We start from the raw sequence: 16,080 nt of genomic DNA on the forward strand, positions 1-16,080 counted from the left end.
TACATCTGGGGGCACCTTTTCCTAGAATCTTTCCTATATTCTCATCAGTAGATTCTCTCATCACAGTAGATTCCTCTCACCTTTTCACTGCTACCCACTTAATTACAGACTCTCTTTTATAGTCTCTTCCTAAGGGCTTGTTCCCGTACACACACCCATTCACTTGTATATTTCAACACTCAGTTTACGTCCACATGAGCACTCACTAATATGGTCACATAACCTGCACAATCATGCATCCTACTTATAGTAGAGTGCCAAGTCTACATAAGCCATCTCCTAACCATATGGCCTTAGTTAGCCACCATCTAGTATCTAAATTGGGAGTTTTTGGGTGCCCGAGTGCACCACAATGGCTACTCCTCACATAAAGGGGCCCTTACAAATAGAGCACATATGTCACCCATAAGAAATAACACAAGGGAGCATTGATCAAATTCTTTTAGTCGTACCTTCAACTAGGTCTTGTGGTATTCTTGTTACTATGGCCACCCACCATTTGAGATGTGGGTGTGCTTCTTCTTGGCACAGAAGTTGATGATGAGGATGTTCTTTCCTTGATGGCTTTAGGCACCCAGATGGTGGAATCACCATCAAAATACTCTTGTGCAATGAGTATGTGTGTAGGCACCCATTGTTTTTGGACCTTTTGATGAGGGGGTTGGTAACTTCATTGTTGAGCTTGATGTTTTTTGATGAGGGGGTTGGTGCCTTCGTTTGTGTAGGTTGATTTCTTTGTGCAAGTGGAGGGGATCTTGTGGATTTCTTAGGGATCCACACATTTTCATTACCTTGATAAAATCCCCATGCTTGCAATAATTTTTTGGAAACCCATACTGATGAGTTGAAAGAAGATTTTATTAGAATAGTTTGGGTTTCTCCTGCTTAGGAAAGATGTTTACGAGTACTCTTCTTTCCAAGATTTTGATATTTATATCGAGTGTTGCCTTGAATGGTGAGATAACCGAATTCGATTTGCCACCCTCATAATAGCCTATTGTGAACATTTCCTTGAGTGTTGCCTTGGTTGGCAAGGTAGTTGAATCAAATTGCCACACTCATAGTATCCTTGAGCTACTAGTAACTACTTTTCTACCCACCTTTTGATACCATAAAGATGTCAATTGACCTTTGCGATGGATATACCTTTCACCCATCATTCATCACCCATATCAATGTAGCATTGCACAAACGCAATCGCTACCTCTCAACATTTTGTGAACCCAACTAAATGAGCTGGCGCTATAACTATGCCAGTCTCTAGAATGGCTGTCACACAGCCTGTCATCCCACTGGCCGCATATCACCCAAGATCTCACCAACCATGCCAGTGGTGTAAGTGTGGGGCATATCCCCCAGGCAGGTCATTAGTGTCCACCGCCTCACTAGATGAGCTCGATATCTCAACACTCCCCCTCAAGCTCAACCCCATATCATGTACACCAAGTGAAGCTCTAAATCTACGGAGCTTCTCTATAACCAATGCTTTGGTGAAGATGTCAGCTACCTGATCCTGTGTGCTAACATAAACAAGGTCAAGGTCTCCTGCCAAGACCTTCTCTCTGACAAAATGGTAGTGGACCTCTATATGCTTTGTGCGAGTATAAAAAACTGGGTTCCTTGCCAACTGTATACTGCCAATGTTGTCACAGAAAACGACAACTTGTTTATCCACTGATAGACCCAAATCTGCAAGTAGCTTTCTCAACCAAGCTACCTCACATGCTGCCATAGCAGCTCCTCTGTACTTGGCCTCTGTACTGGATAGAGCAACCGTAGGCTGTTCTTTTGCTGCTCGTGGCTCTGTGCATCGCAAGTCTCTCTCTTGCACGAGTGTCGCCTCTCACTGCCACTGGGACTGCTACCCGTTGCCCAGCATTGCTTATGCTTTCAATGCCAACCCTATCCTGCTCTTTCCTTGCATGCGCCCCTTTCTACCTGCGCTGCACTGCAATTGTCCTTCTTTTCGATGAGATGAAGTTGAGCAAGTGATGCATGCCTTCGTGCTCTAGCCTCCATTTGTTGCTGCTTGGTGATATGTTGACTCTCAACCGAGCATAGTTGTTGTGCTACCCTCTGCAAAAACTGTATGCTGAGCTCTCTGCTCCACACACTGCTGATCTCCTCCAGAGGGTGTCACAGCTGCATCTGTTGCAACTTTCGCTGTCCTCTCAATGTGCCTGCTTTCTTTCTCTACTGCTGATGTCTTTGCTTTAGCTGCGCTTCGTCTCTTATCCCTGAAGTCTGCTAGTCGTAAATCAGCATCTAGAGCCCCATCACTCTAGTGCTTCTCTGCTTCTATCTTCAACTGTGTTTGTGCTTCATCTTTATGCTGCCGGTTTTCTACAGCTCATCTTAGCCATAGCTGTCCGTCTGTTGCTACAGCTGTTTTGCTGCCATCAACTCCTCTACTGATGGTGCTTGCAATTTACCAAGACTGCAAGCTTGCATGTGCTTTTCTCAAAGCTTCCATTGGAAGCTTGCTTCAACTTTCTTGATAGCCTTCGTTCAGGCTGGATTCTAATAGCCATCAATACAGCCATTATGAGCTCCCATTTGAGCTCCAAATATGCATGCATCCATTCAAGTTTCAGTCTCTTTGCCTCTTCTAAACCTCTCTCATTGAGGCTTTTCCCATAGCCATCAACATGGCCTTTCATGAGCTCCAATCTGCATGCTCCTCCTTTGTGCATGCAACCACTCAAGGGTGCTTCGCCATTTTGGTTTCTCTCAAGAAACCAAGGTGCATAAACATGTGGAAACTGCCAAGGTTTCCATCCCCTTCTTTGCTCTCCTTCATTAAGCAAACATCAACAAGTGCATCTTCTTCTTGATGCACACACATGTGAACTCCATTGAGTCCACCATCTCACTTGCCATCATCTTGACAAGCATGCACCTCCTCCACTCTTTGCCCAAATGCAAAGAACCATGGGATCTTCACATCCCTCAAATCAGCAACCCTTCTTCCATGCTCAATAACAAAAACTTGAGGCAAAATCACACTTTTACCTTCACAAACTTTGTTGGCAGCTTCTTGATGATGACAGAAATTTCTGTCTCCAACTCCATTTGCATCTTCCCTTGATGCAAATCTTCTCTTTGTTGCAAAACTCCATTTGCAACTCTCTTGGGCAGCTTCTTTGATGTTTGATGAAGACTCCATAGTCTTCATAATGCTGAAATCTTGATTTTCAGCTTCATAGGCAGCTTTGAACTCCTCTCAAATGCAAATAGAGAACAATAATAGAGTGTGCATATTTTTTTTAAATAAAAATGAACTATAATAACATGCTTAATCAAACAAACACACAAACAAGCTAACATACATAATAATCACCATGACCAAGAGCCCACCCAAGCTCTGATACCATGTTAACGATCTAAAAATGGGATTGATCATGGTGAAGGACATAGATTAAGCAACATAATTAAGGTGGATTAAACCACACAAGAAACTCCGTGACTAGAGAGAGAGAGAGAGAGAGAGATTGCACACTCAACAATAGTTCCATGACTAGGTGTCTAAGATGGTAGACACGGGCACACATGTTTGGTTGATGGACACTCCAATGTATCATTGAGGGAGAGCGTTGAGAAGTAGTGATTGCGTTTGTGCAATGCTACATTGATATGGGTGATGAATGATGGGTGAATCGTGGAACATCGCGATTACATCTCTCAACACCCCCTCTTAATCGAGGTGTTCCACAACTCACCCATCACCCATCACCCATATCAATGTAGCATTGCACAACCGTAAACGCTACCTCTCAACACTCTCCCTCAATGATACATTGGAGTGTCCATCAACCAAACATGTGTGCCCGTGTCTACCATCTTAGACACCTAGTCCATTTTGAGCCGACTCGCTCACAACGGAACCACTGAATGAGTCCGATTTGAACATGTAAGTTCGGGTGGGAACCAACCCATGCGCATGCACCTCATGCGTGCATCGCTCTTGCACACATCACAACAACCATTTTGAGCTTCTCGCTGAGCTCGGGCATGGTTACCCTCATACCATGGATGATTACAAAAAAATTTGTTGTTTTTGAGCATGCATGCTCGTGGACGATTGTCCATCATCATATTTGGGTGAAAAATAAAATTACAAAGCCTTTTTGGCCAAAGCCAGACAGAGAACCCAATATAAAAAATCATCGGCTTTGTATTGGTGAAACTGACATTTTTCCACTATTTCAGGTTGATACTTTTTGCTTTTTAAAAACATGTGAATGAGCCTTACAAAAAATGTGTGCACCAATCTTCCCTTAAGAGTTAAGACCTTTATCTTATTTTTTTTTCTTTTTAAAGAAAAAAACATGAGGCATCCATTCGCTCTGCAAGCTGCCTGCCTGCGTTGAATGCGCTTCTGCGCGCCGACGAGTCGATTCTGCTGCAGTCGTCAGGTTCCCTGACACACACAGGTTCTTCTTCTCTTTCCTCTCGACTGCTTCTGCACAGCAGTTACGGCGGTCTCCTTCCTCTCGACTGCTTCTCTCCTCGACTACCTCTGTTTCTACATCTTCAATGATTTTGCTGCTTGTGCTAATGCTTATAGCGCTGAGCATCCTTCAAATGTTGTCGTTGATGCCTGCTTTCTTCTTGCAGTGCATTGCATTAATTTTATCCTGCGCACGACTCCTTGCTCCAGGCTCCGTCTCTTGCGGCCTCCTCATTGCTATTTTGGCCTCCCTCGCAATCGCCCTTCGCGCGATGAACAAGCCCTGACGGCGTTTCTTGTCGGGCTCCTTGCGGCGCGCCCAGAGTCAGCTAGCCCGCCAACTCCAGCGTGTGTACTTGGCAAGGGGTGGTTTGCAGCTTTACTCAGCCCCCCGCCTGCATGCAGACCCTCTGCCTTCCGGCTTTCCTGATGCTGGTGATTGTAATGGCAGCTTGTGGCGTTGCCTCTCTGTTCACAGACCTCTTTCTAGTCGTGGATTTTGACGCTGCTTCCTGTGCTGGCCACCAGTCTTCGCCTTCACTTGACTGCAACTTGTAGCTCTGCCATGGCTATCTCTTTCCAGCATTGATGTATCATGGCAATCATTCCTCTATAAGTTGCCTCCTACATGCTACTGTGGGTTTGCTTTCTCAGCTCTGCTGCTTCTATTATAGCAATATCTCCACATTAATCTTGCTAAGGCTTTTCAAAGCCTTCCATTTGCTGCAATTTTACTAATCCCTTCACAAGATTCACTCTTGGCCTAATCCAAGGCTGCTAGCCATCCAAAGCTCCCCATTGAGCTCACAACTTACATGCTCCTTCTCTTTGCATGCTGAACCTTTAAGGGTGCTTTTCACATGGTCTCTCAAATGAAACCATAGGTGCATAAACATGTGGAAACTTCCAAGGTTTCCATCCCCTTCTTTACTGTCCTTCATTGAGCAAACATTCACAAGTGCATCCTCTTCTTGATGCACACACATGTGAACTCCATTGAGTTCACCATCTCACTTGCCATCGTCTTGACAAGCATGCACCTCCACACGATTCATGGGATACACAAATCCCATACATAGCAACCCTTCATAGAGCATTTTTCCATGCTCAAACACAAAACTTTGAGACAAAACTTCACAAAACCAACCTTCTTGAGGTATAATCAGCAGCATATCTTCTCTTGGTAGCTTCTCCTTGACGATGATGAAGAATCCATAGCCTTCATAATGCTGAAATCTCCATTTTCAGCTTCCTTGATGATGAGCAAGCTCTCCATGTTGCAAAACTCCATTTGCAACTCTCTTGGGCAGCTTCTATGCAACCTCCTTGTTGCAAATCTCCTCTCAATTCCTCACAAATGCAAATCTCCTCTCAAATCCTCACAAATGCAAATCCAAATGATAATATGAGTGTGCATAATTTTTTTCATAATAATCTGAAAATAATGCTTAATCAAATGAACACATAAGCAAGCTAATATACATAATAATCACCATGACCAAGAGCCCATTTGGCTCTGATACCATGTTAAGATTCTAGAAATGGGATTGATCATGGTGAAGGACATAGATTAAGCAATATAATTAAGGTGGATTAAACCACACTAAAAACTCCATGAGAGAGAGAGAGATTGCACACTCAATTCTATTCACTTGCATATCACAATGAACCATACAATGATATAGGCCCTCTAGCCTTATCCCACTTTACACATCATCATCCATGTGGCAACTCCGTTTCCACTCTTTCGGTCAACACTCACACACCATACAATATTACATGTGGCATTCCTATCTCACCACAATATCTTGCACCTCTAGGGTGCTTTCTCACATACACAACACCGCAATTACATCTCTCAACAATAATGAATGACCTTTGATGTTTCCGTTAACAAATTAAGCTTTTCAAGAAGGGCTATCGATGAGAGGAGGTGTTTTGTGATAGAATCCTTTGACTCCTTTGGTGAGGTTGGTCAAAGAGAAACTCTTGAAGTAGAAGCATCATCATCATAAGGTACTACTGATGTAGAGGGGGTAGGTTTTTATTATCACATTGGCAGTCATTGGAGAGGCTATTTGCTAGTGCAAACGGTCTATCAATGTTGAAGGTTCTGGGGGTTTACCCTTGCCACAGTAAGGTTCAATCTAGGTTATAAGAAGGGTCATATTTGAGAGTGATTGTCAACTGCTGCAAGGTTGTGAAAATAGAGGTAGAAGTTGTTGAGATGTCAAGTCAACACGATCTGACACTCATGGCATGCCTAGGTGATCATTCCACATTTACACCGCTGGTGCATTTGGTAGAGTTGACACAATGGATCTTTACAAGTGATTCTACAGTTGGACTATATCTACCTATAGTCCAATTGAGCTATCGCATACTTATCTTGTTAGCTCACCTATTAGCACGCTCACATTATGAACCACTTGTATATAGTACTCTAGTACTTACATTGATTTTCACTTATCTTTTGTAGATCTCTTTTGAGAGCATAAGAAGATGAAGATTTCAACATTCCATCTTTGTGTGTCTTATCCACATTGTTGTGTGAGTGTGTGTGATCTTGCAAGAGCTCAAGCTCTCTCCTTCCCCAATCTTTGTGTGTCTTATCCACATTGTTGTGTGAGTGTGTGTGATCTTGCAAGAGCTCAAGCTCTCTCTCCTTCCCCAATCTTTCATGGTATCCTATTTTAGGCTTAAAAGCAAAGTGGAAAAGCTATAAAAGGAAAAGGAAACAGTGCATGGGTAAGAGCATCATTATCTCTTTCCCTTCTTGTTTTGGTACGACATCCCTTAGGTAGCTCTAGGAGCTATATGTCTCCGATGATTGAGGAGTTGTCTTCACACATACATAGGTACTTGTATTGAGCTTAGTACAATATACTATAGTTTTACGACCAGAATTGTGTTTCGGACACGTTTCGGCCTCCTTTTGGCCACTGCAAGGTGTTTTTGGAAACTTATGGGGAGGCGATTTCAGTTTGGAACTGTTTCTATCTGAACTGTAATTATTGTAACGCAATAGTGTATTTTGGGCGAGCAGACGATGATTGCACATGTATTGTTTATTATGGGTATATATACATATACTCAAGTCATGTGTTATGACATATAGACTGTGTAGAAGTACCAGAAGTTATAGGCAGATATTGTTGTGTTGTAGGTTCCATTTAACAATTATCTATTATAGATTTTTGGTGGTTGTAAGCAAAGATGTTTAACAACATCAACCAAATTATCAATGAGAAGCTAGATAAGAACAACTTCCATGTGTAGAAGTCCACAATGAGCACTTTCCTGAGGGGAAAAGTATTTTGGGACTATGTTGAAGGAGAAAATTTGGAGCCTCTAGAATTTCTTGAAGAGAACGCTACTCTAGGAGAGGTAAAGGCATTTAAATAATACTAGAACCATGGTGCAAGGAAAGTCGTGTCTTAGATTTCAGTTAATGTGACAGACACAATGATAGGGCATATACAAGACGCCAACACTCCACCAGTTTCATGGCAAAACTTGATAAATATGTTCCAAACAAACACAAAGGCAAGGAAGTTACATCTAAAATAGGAGCTGCACACAGTGAAGAAAAAGAATATGTTCATCAATAGGTATGCATTAAAGATCAAGGGTATAATTGTTAAATCCCTCGGATCTATCAATATCTCAGTGGAAGATGAGATGACTTATTAAGCATCTGTTTAAATGGTCTTGCCAAAGAATATAAGCCATTTAAGACCTTAATTGTTGTAAGAGAGAGTGTTCCCAACTTTCGAGATTTGGTATTGCCTATGTTAATCATAGAAGAGAAGTCTTTGGGTGAAGAATCTTCCTCCCTATCAAAATTATGGGGAGTATGCACAATGGAAGCAATAGTTGATGGCAAGATAGAGCAACATATATGAGAGAGTAAGAACACAAGATATATAGAAAGCTTCTATATTACCTTCTATTTCAGCCACTCCAAAGTTGGCTTAACCTTCACCCTCATGTGTCATTAGGACATTTTGGTCATTCGTAGGGCCTTTTGGTAGAGAGAGAAAAAGGAGCGCATCCAATCCAGAAGAAGGCAACATTACGTTGAAAAATAGGTTATTTCTTTTTCCTAAATCCAAAAATTCTTCTTTTCCACCTCAAAATGTATTTTACTTGCGCTTGATAGTCACTTTTCACACCCGAATGCATTAAACACACCTACACTTTTGTAGAAAGGGAAACTGCTATTCTTATCCATATATTAAATACATGTATCTTTGCAAAGGAGGAAAAATTCCCTCCTTCTCAAACTCCCTCTTGGGCTTAAATGATTTCTCGCGCTCTTTTCATTTCCTCTACCTTCTACACTCCATTTTCCCCAGCTTCAACCTTATGCACTCCATTTCCTCTTGAAATGATGGGTAGCAAATCTCGTTTTATATCATCCTGAGTGATTTTGCCCCACTAATGCCATCATAGATGATTCAATTCCAAGGGCAAGGAGACTAAGATCATCAGTGTTTGCCATAATCTCAATGCGCAAAATCAGTGGACTAAAGTGCTAATCACCAAGGGCACCTAGGTCCTTATGATGCAATCAAGGAAGAGAAGAAAGACAAGCAACAAGAATATCTTCAAGGCGTCATGGAAAGGAAGAGTGAAAGACTTCAAGATAGAGGCTGGAAGGACAACCATCAAGGAGGTCATAGTAGTGAAGCATGTATATATGCATAATGAGCTTGTGCTTGAGAGTCAAGATGACATATATTTTCCTTCTCATAGACCAAAGTGTAAGTTAATCTATCGCTTGTTTTGTCAATCTTCCATTTTCTCATAATGGTCTCATGAACTATGTAAATTGTCCACCTCTATGGTTGTAGATGTGTATCCCTATGAGGAGTGGAGCAAGTTCAGTGCATCATTGGAATTATGAATGTGGTTCATGCACACATTGGTCGGCTACAGTATGAGGGAAGGAGTAACAAAAGCCTTGTAGATGCAGGAATCTTTTTCTATGATCATTTCTACCACTTGCTTAACAAGAAACACAATTGTGGTTGCTTGGAAGAGCTACCTTTGCAAGCTGAGTGGAATTACATAGATTGGCCTATCCCAGACTCCTCAATGGAGGCAGGAGCAAAAGGAGCAAGCTCTTCAAGGATGTGCAATGCTCTCTATGAGAGAGGGAGAATTCCAGCTGGTGTAGTGAAAATTATGGTTTACCTACCGATTACTATGTTTGTGGAGATTTTTAGCTTATTCTAGGTGAAGATAGCAAGAACCATGCTCGTCTACAAAGATTTGTATACATTCCTCTTAGCAAGACTTCTTGATGAGGGATGGAAGAGTAAAGTTTTTGACGATATCCATTGTAACATTGCACTAGAGACAATAGTTGCAAAGTACATGATTACAACTCAAACTTTTATCTTGTCCTTCTGGTATAGCAGGTCGCGTTACATCAATGGAGAGTTGGTGCCAATGGATCAGGAAGCCGCCAAGTGCAATGGACAACAAAGTCAAAGACATTAAAGTGATTAATGAAGCTTCAACACTAGTGATAATTGTTTCTATACGGGAGAAATACAATCTACAAATAGCTAAGGATACAACAGCTAAGAAAGGATATTGTTGAAGAATCCTTGCAAGAAATGCCGACACACTTTACTTTCATTCACAATGGAAGAAAGGTTCTCCTTAGAAGGGAGCAACTAATACAATGTAAGGAATTGGGTAACACAGTCAAGATCATTCCTAGTTGACACTACCTATTTCAATGTATTCTTTTCACATAATTAATCAAGTCTATCTTTACTCGTTTAACATAATTAATGAAGAGCCTTTTGTTTGAATTTTATTTTCAAAAAACAAGACAATGTATACTATTTTGCAGGACACATTACTTCAATGAGAATAGACAATTGAAGACATTACATTACAAAAATGGGTTTCTCATTACACAATCTTATATAGAGTCTTTTGATTTGTACAATCCATCTAAATATGGAATCAATTGTTCTTCCAAATAAACATCATCTGGCTTACCTTCGAAAGGAAGGGGTGATATCCATGTTCCAATGTGATTATACATTGCCTTTTCAAGGGTATGATCAATTAATAATGTATTTGTGGGATCATAGGAATGTTGGATATCCTCATAGCGCTTCATATGCAATAGTACCCCAGGTTTGTCCGGGATGACAAACACCTGGGTCAAGATAACAGTGCCTTTGGTCATATACAAAATACAATTCTGTCTCCTCAATCTTAGATTCTCTCAAAACTAGCGTAACAAGAGGCCTCAAATTATGTGTCATCATCATTAAGGATCAGATGGCCAATCTAAAGTGCTTAGTTACAAAGTTGATGTGTCATCATCATTAAGGATCACATGGCCAATCTAAAGTGCTTAGTTACAAAGTTGATGAATTGATACAGTTTGGGCCTTAGCATGACATGCATGCCCTCGACTTTGTAATTCCCTGCTGCAACACTTGGTCCAAAGCTCTTGGGCTGTCTTTTGAGCAGCAATCCATTCACATCCAAGATAATAAGCCTCCTCAGTGTCTGGAACCATTATCATGATTCATACTTCTAATCAGTGTTAATATTCACAATGTCAAATTAATCTAGCTAGATCAATGTCCAACCGCCGATGATTCTTCCACTTACCTTGGACATGAAGGGATTCATGGAGAAGAGACTCTGGAGAATATATTCTGCATGGATCATCACTCTCCAACCACCACACAGGAGTGTGAATCTCCTTGCTTGGGCACTTGAACCTGCTTGATCTCTAACTTGTACAATTCACAGTCTCCATATAGGGCACCAAGAACAGTAAGAAGCCTTTTTATACACCTCCATTACAAATAAGCTTTCACAATAAGATACACTGCCAACTTCAAGCACTCTATGATACTAGAGAAAGGTGCTTTTTGGATGTTTACTTACAGTCCTATCTCAAGATGTGATCTTGGCATTAAATTAAGGGTCCACACAATTCTCTTATCCAATTCTATACCCACGCAAGACTCCAATGGTTCCTGCAAAAGTAGAAATGTGTAAAACTAAGGCATCCCCTATCTATTAGATGCATATGACTAACAAGATAGAGAAGTAACATACCCTAATACAACACAGGCACACACATATAGTACACCCACAAAGAGAGAGAGAGAGAGAGAGAGAGAGAGAGAGAGAGAGGTTTGTGCAGTTTGGCACGATATGGCACTTGCAAGAGGAATGGAAGTGTGCTATCGTGCCAAATTGCACAAATATAGATAGAGGGGTTACTTGGGTTCTAATTCGTCCCATTGTTTTACTGATCAGAATAGAGAAAGTTTAAGCGAGGAGCCACGGCATTGGATCCAGAGTTTAGTGCTATGGGGAGGAACGACGTGCGGACGAAGGCTCCAAAGCTTTTGAGAACCACAAGGAAAAGGTCTATTGACTTCACTACACTGACGACCCTGAGGAGGTTAAGTCATGGATAGAGGAGCCACAGCTTGTGAGAGGGCAGATAGAGGAGCAAGTATTTCCAACTGTGGAGCCAAGAGGATCCAGTTCCCCCCTTTACTTTGTTAAGCAATATAATGATGAGGAACCCTATTTAGAAGACCAGGATATGGAGAGGAATGAAGATGAATAGGAGAAAGTGGGTGTTCTCAGTCTGGTGTCCCTTTCCAAATGACTTGCTCACCAGAGGCACTCTATTAAGAGGGATTTTGATTTCTCAACGGAGGCTAAGGAGGAGAAAGGGCCAAGTGGTGACACAGAGATGCAGAAGAAAAAGAAGAAGAAGAAGAAGAAGCAGTAAGTTCTTATCACTGACATGAAGGACAAGAAGGAGGAAATTGATGAGAGCAATGATCTTGCCTTAATTGATGAGAGACTTTTTGATTTTGTTTGTAACACTGGAGCTATTGATGACTTTCACATAATTGCTGAGATGTTTAACAAGCCTTTGCCAGTAAAGTCAATTTTGGACCAGCATGCAGATTACTTGTCAAAACAAAGGGACGGTTTTGAAAAAGCGGTATCTAAAGGAAGGCTGTTACTAAGGGATTAGGCCTATGTGCACTTACTGGATTGTGCACCATGCAAGAAAGCAAACAATTTTTTATACAAGAAGTACCAGCAACTCCTATCTTCCTACAAAACTACTTGGTATACCACGCACATGAGTTACTGCTCTGCAGGCTGCTATATGAGCCATTGGGATTCCTTTGCTACTTGCACTGCCTCCATAAAGAGCATCCTGAAAGGGGTGAAGAATTGCTCTATGAAGGTACTATTAAAGATGAGATTCCCCAAGAAGATGAGTTACCTTCTCACAAGAGGCAGAAGTTGAGGGGGAGATACAGTTACTACAGGAGGAAGAGGAGGCCAAGTCTATGGATATTGTTGCTCTTAAAATGTGCACAATACAGAGACCTCTAGATGTAGATCTCTATAAAGTGGACCAGTGTGGTCTAATATTGCAAGTACTGCCAGAATTCATTATGGATAACAAACCTTATGTACTCTTATGTGACATTCAAAATATTTTCAATCTTAGGGAAGATTTTTCTCTATGTGCTATTGCCAAATTTCAGGAAGAGAGCAGTGGTTTTGTCTCTCAGAAGATAACAGTGATGACTTAGCATTGGAGGAAAATTACAATAGTAAAGAGCGTCTCAGCATATGTTAGGGCAAATCACAGTAGATCAAAGATGATTGCTTTGTGCCAGACGATAGGACCTTCATGGAGCTTCACGCATATGGCTATGATAGGTTGAATGACTCCACAAAGAAGTGGATGAACAGAGTAGGAGAAGATAGCAAAAGTTCTATTAACCTTTGGCAAGATCAACTGTTTGTGAGACAGATGAGACTGAGGTTCTCTCTCTCTCTCTCTCTCTCTCTCTCTCTCTCTCGGGCCATTTCGGCCTTTAGGAGACGTTAATATATCTTTCTTCTTTCTGTGTGTGTGTGTGTGTGTGTGTGAAGAAGTGATATGTAGATTTATGTTTCCTAAATTATTTTGTTTTGCAAAGTACGTTTGAAGTCAATGACGAATTCTTGCAGTGGCATAAAAGGGAGTATTGTGGCTGTAAGATTCCTCCTCAACCTGAATAATGAATAAGCTTTTAACTCAATCCCCTGTAATCATTCCCTATTTTTGGATGCAAGAAAATATTATTTTTCTTTGTTTTTACCTAGAGAGAAGAAAAATTCTAGAGAGAGATAATTCAATATTGAGATATTTTTGGATATAAAAATTCTCCTAATGTCTAAAATATAATTCCCTAAAACAAAAATTCAAAATAAATTCTCTAATGTGCATTAAGAATCAAGTAAAAATGTGTATTAGCCTAAGGGTCTAGATTTTTAGAAATTTTTAAATTATGGTCCAATTAAGGTTCCTATGGGCCAATAAGATTAATCCAAGTCTTGGGATGAGATAAATCCAAAGAATAAAAGAAAATACCAAAAATGAGTAAATGCTCACATAAGATAAAGAGTTGATTGAGTACAAGGTTTATTAGTTAAAAATTAAGAGATATTAGTAAAAAAATGAGATATTTAGAGAAAATGATACATTTTTGACACCTCAGTAAAGGAGAGAATGCCACCTCAAGGGGGAGCCTTTTTCTTCATGATTACTTGAGTTTTTAAATCTAAAAAATGAGATGTTTTTCTCTCTCCTCTCTCGTGGACCAAACTAGATCAAAAAGGGAGCCAAATTGGTCCAAATCTTTTCCAAATTGAGTCAAACTAAAGCTGGAAAATTCTCTAAAACCCAATTGGACTTGGTTAGTGGCCTTCCTCACCTAAAAATAGACCCTCATTCCTTTGTATTCTCATCTTTGAGCTATACCATGCACTATTACATTAAAATAATCATATTTTCTATTGTCCTTTAATTTTCCTCTACTTTTGGGGAGCTTGGAGCTTCTCTCTCTCTTCAACAACTCTTTGAGTTCTCTTCTCCTCCTAAAAGGAAAGAATCAAGCCAATCTTAGAGGTAAGAATAATTTTTATGGTTTTTTCTAATTTTTCTCAATGACTTTCTTCTTCTCAATCCCTCTCAAGCTTGAGAAGTTTTCTAAATGATTGTTTTAATTTAAATCAAGCTTTCCCTAAGAGTCTTAAAGTTTAATTAGAAGAAAGTTAATCTTTATGCTTGTTTATCATGCTTTCTTTAAGTAAATCTCTCTCTCAAAAAGAATAGTCATCTCTATGGCTAATTCTTTAACAATAGAATGCTTCTCAAAGATAATCTCTTATTTCAAAACATAACTCTAGGCTTGATGAGCTGGAGATTAAGAGAATGATATTTTCATGATTTTGTGCTATTAAAATAATGTTTAATTCTTTTAGATTATTTATGAGAAATTAAAAAACTACTTTAACTCATTCTAAATGAGAAATTGATTCTCCTAATAAATTGAAAAAAGAGGAATGTTGAAATTAGCTTAATCTAGTGGGATAATCATAATTATATTTATAATTATGATTAAAATTATGATTTAAATTCATAGTTTAAAATTAAGCTTATAAGTAGAACTTCTACAATATTTTCAATATACAAGCTTTTATTCTTTTAGGAAATTTAAAAATTATCAGTAATAGCAGCGAAGCTATGGTAAATTTTTCAAAAAAAAATACATATCTTATTTTTATGCATAATGCTAAAAGAGGAACTCCTACCATATTGTAGGTTTAGAAATTTTAAGTAAAAAGAATGATTTTGACCATATTTATAAAAGAATACTTTTTTGTATTTATGTATAATTATTTAATTAAAAAAAAGAGAAATTTATGATAAATTATTCTATGCATAAGAATTTTTAAATGATAAAAGAGGAATTCCCATGACATTCAAAATTCAATCATTTTAATGCAAAAAGAGAAATTTTTAGCATATTCAAAATAATGGATATTTTTATTTAAAAAGAAAATTTTTTGATAAATTTATTTTATGCATAAGAATTTTTAAATGATAAAAGAGGAATTCACATGACATTCGGAATTCAATCATTTAAATGCAAAAAGAGGAATTTTTGGGTTATTCAAAATAATGGATATTTTTATTTAAAAAGAAAAATTTTTGATAAATTTATTTTATGCATAAGAACTTTTAAATGATAAAAGAGGAATTCCCATGACATTCGAAATTCAATCATTTAAATGTAAAAAGAGAAATTTTTGGCATATTCAAAAAAATGGATATTATATTTAATTAAAAAGAGAAATTTTCATGGTATTTTAAGTAGAAAAAGGTTTAAATTAATTTCGATAACAAAAGAAAAACTTTCACCATAATTCCACCTAGAAAATTAGGGTATATTAAAGTTGATAGTTAAATTGGTGGAAAGAATATTCTTAGACATTTGGGTAGACAAATCAATAGATTGTTGTATACTCAAAATTGGAAAGAAGAGTATTTTTATAAAATTTTGATATTCTCATATAAAACTATTTCTTAATCTATTGTGGTTTAGGAAGAAATGAAATTTATAAAGTTAGAATTTTCCTTACGGTTAGAAGTTCATTAGATTTTTATCTGAAGAAAATCCTTAGGAATCAAAGTTAGAAGTAAACGGAATAATTTTGGTTAGACCACAAATGTGAGAATGGCGGACAGTAAACTACTTGCCCATCTCTCG

The sequence above is a fragment of the Cibotium barometz genome, chromosome 50 (genome assembly GCF_041138505.1).
Source record: "Cibotium barometz isolate CiBa-2024 chromosome 50, ASM4113850v1, whole genome shotgun sequence".
NCBI lineage: Eukaryota > Viridiplantae > Streptophyta > Polypodiopsida > Cyatheales > Cibotiaceae > Cibotium > Cibotium barometz.